Source organism: Maylandia zebra, linkage group LG23, assembly GCF_041146795.1.
Source record: "Maylandia zebra isolate NMK-2024a linkage group LG23, Mzebra_GT3a, whole genome shotgun sequence".
Classification (NCBI taxonomy): Eukaryota; Metazoa; Chordata; class Actinopteri; order Cichliformes; family Cichlidae; genus Maylandia; species Maylandia zebra.
The window spans coordinates 47,160,288-47,163,611 of NC_135188.1; the positions used below are offsets into that span (position 1 = coordinate 47,160,288).

At 38.0% G+C, this 3,324-nt stretch overlaps 1 long non-coding RNA gene across 1 annotated transcript; it reads right to left on the reverse strand.

Annotated features, from left to right (window-relative positions):
* Positions 1 to 1,172: 1,172 nt before the first annotated feature.
* On the reverse strand, positions 1,173 to 3,324 carry LOC143415029 (uncharacterized). The gene is made up of 3 exons (XR_013095637.1): positions 2,946 to 3,324; positions 2,738 to 2,855; positions 1,173 to 2,606 (listed from the first exon to the last, which is right to left on the reverse strand). It is a non-coding gene; the product is annotated as an uncharacterized LOC143415029 (long non-coding RNA).

Genomic DNA, 3,324 nt, shown 5'->3' on the forward strand with positions numbered 1-3,324 from the left:
CATCAAGGGCAAGGTCTGGCTGCTAATGTCACCCTGGGTTCTTGGCTAGCTTTGTGTTAGCATGAAGAGCAGAAGTTTTCTTAGCAGCATAATGTGGTTGTTTCTGTGTGCGTTGCAGTTTCCAGTGTACCATTGTGCTCTTGTCCTTTAGTGCAATAAAAATTAAAGTACTGTGCATATCACTGCTACAGACTGCACCACTATTTTCCTTCTCCGGTACACAAACTGAAATCAGCTAATTGTAGTGCAAGTGCAAGTGGAACTAAGCAGAATCAATAGGCAGGCAGACTAAGAATTCAATTGAAAACCTGGGTACTGGTTCTCGATTCCCATGCCTAGTCATACAACACTACATACATACAACAATTTTGATCTAATTTTCCACCACCATTATAAATGAATTTGACTGTGCCATCATCACTAAGGATAAATAGACTGATATACTTAGATTTGCTACATTCTTTGTAGATATTCCTCTTTAATATTCATGCATTACAGTTATCCTTAGTCTCTGTGGCATCTACATGCTGTCTCTTAAACCTTTTATAAGGGGGTTATTGATTTTGCTTCTTTACAGGTTTTAACAGTCCATCGACAGAGAGCAGCAACCCGGCAAACTAAATCCTCATTGTTTCCTGGAGAAGGAAAAACAGGAACATTTTTTTGGATCAAGAATTTAGTCCAGCAAAAAATAGCATTGCAGTGAATATCAGATATGTTAGGCTCCTGTGGATTCTGACGGTTAGTATTCGTTCTTCTCTAATGCTTTACCACCTCCAATTGCAACACTTCTGGCAAGAATTATAGACAGTTTTCCTCACTGCCAGTTGCAATAACAGGACAGAAGAACTGACAATCCTTTCTTTTTCCCATATTTTTAAAATGAAAAGAGCATTTCACCAAGCAAAGTTTTATTGATTATTTCAAAAGATAATTTAGCAAACTGTTATCCTTGGATTCTGAGCCTCTTATCAGCATTTAATTTCAATGCCACTGCTGGCTGACTGTATTTTGTTTGGCGAACAACAAGCACTAGTGAACTGAAATACCTTGGCAATTGAGTAGAGTGCAGTCAAACTTAAAGGTGAACCTGAAGAAATGCAAAGACACCCTGTGGTAGGACTCGACTTAAGCGGTCAAAGAAGTGCAGGAGACTGATGCTGTCCAGTGTAGCAAGTGATTTATTCATCATTTTGTGGCCCAAACAATATTTACAAAGAAACAAATAAGAAACTCAACTCTATAATTAACTCAATTCAAATAAACATAACTGAACTTAAATCAACAGACATTAAGGTCAAACTGCACACAGCTACACTGACCTGAACCTTTTTCTTGAAACACCTGAGTTCTTCTGCTTAAATAGTCCACTTAACCAAACAATTTGTCCTCTGGACTATTCCATTCAGTAGGTAGGTAAGATGAACATGATTATAGTCAAACCTTTACTACTCCTCTTTACTGGCAACATAAACTCTGGTGTAATCAATACATATTACAACAATAAATCTATTTCTTCTCAAACCCTCTAAAATCAACTTTATTAAATTATAAGAATTCTTCCCCTTCTGCACTTGGTCTCTTCCTGTGACCTCAGATGAACCCAGAAGGTATAAAGCAGGAAGTAAAACTACATTTCCTCCTTTTGTTTCTGCAAGACAGGTAGGTAAGGTAAGTTCTAAACAATACAAATTAACAGTTGAAATAAAGAACATGTTAACTTAACAAACTTGTAGGAATTGATTTAAACCAAGATGTTATATTATATAATCTGTAAAAGTAGTGATGGGCAGATGAAGCTTCATGAAGCACTGAAGCTTTTCATCCAATTGGTTCACTCCAGCGCAAAGCTTCTTGAAGCTTCATTTGCTCTAGTAGGACACCTACTGGACGTAAAAATATTAGTTGGCATGAATTTGAAGAGTGTGGCCTTTTGCACACAGCCTGTAAATGTCAACAACAAAAGGAGTGTGTAAAACATGTATATTGTAGTGATGGCAGTATACTGTGTATATTTATACTGGCAGTATGGAAAATGATTATTTGGAAATGCTTAAAATGGAAATGATCATTTACTGTGAGGTGAGGTGTGGTTGGGGTGTGGACAGTAGTTGTGCTTTTGTAACGTTGAGGTATGGACAGCTACACACTGAGGCTTTGAGCCTCAGTCCTGCCTGTTCACATTTTATTCTGTAAAAACTACATTTTCACTGCTTTTATGACCTTTTTAGTGGGGAGAACATAGCTGGGATTTAATGATTTAACAAATCTTTTGAATCCTTTGTCCTCCACAATGCTAAATGGCTGGGAGTCCTCAATCACCATGCTAACCAGGTCTTCATCTCAACGCATCCACTTAACACACTGTTTACTGCTACAACTACACATGTTTCTTTTCCAGCTATTTATTTATTTATTAATTAATTTATTTATTTATTTATGTATGTGTGTATGTATGTATGTATATATATGTATATATTGTACTATTCTTAGTTAGTGTATTGTCTGTCTTGTCTTAATGTTGGTTTATAATGGAGCACTGTAACAAAAAATAATTTCCCCCAGGGATCAATAAAGTATTCTGATTCTGATTTGAGATTGTTCTCCTGAGGAAAGACAATAAAGACAAAGCACAAATATAAATATCACACACGTAACTTATTACAGCTGTATAATGTTGTTATATCATTTAGTAACATTACTGCATGCTATATTATCATGGCATTTGATGGCTCACCTGGTCTTGCTCCACAGTCGGTGTTCCCCTTATTCTCATGCAAAGCTCTGTAGTGCCTAAGCATGGATGAGGTGTTGTTGTTATATCCCAGCTCCCTGGCACATAGCAAACACTTCACCTTGTACAAAAGTCAAGACAGCTTAACATAAATTGTAACTAATGCACCATCAGTATTATGAAAATACATCTTCTGTAGAAATTTACATACCTTGTTGGGAGGAATAAGATCAAAATGTTCCCACACAGGGGAGGACATCCTCCTCTTCTTAGCTGGCTCCATTCTCTCCTGACTTTCTCTCCTCACTCTCATAAACCTCCAAACTGTCTCCAAACTCTCACTAACCACAACTCTCCATCAAACACCCACATTTTGATTGAAGTCTGAGGGGTTTATATCGCTGTCATAGCTCGCGGCAAAGTTCGAACCACTTCATGAACCAGTCACGTGGTACAGCCGGGCAGCGAGGCTTCGGACGTCATCATTTTCAGCTCCTCCCATAAATGAAGCAAGCCTCGATACGCGCATCGCGGAAACGCCCCCTCCATTACTCGACACAAGCTTCGAAGCCTCGATACAGAACGTCACA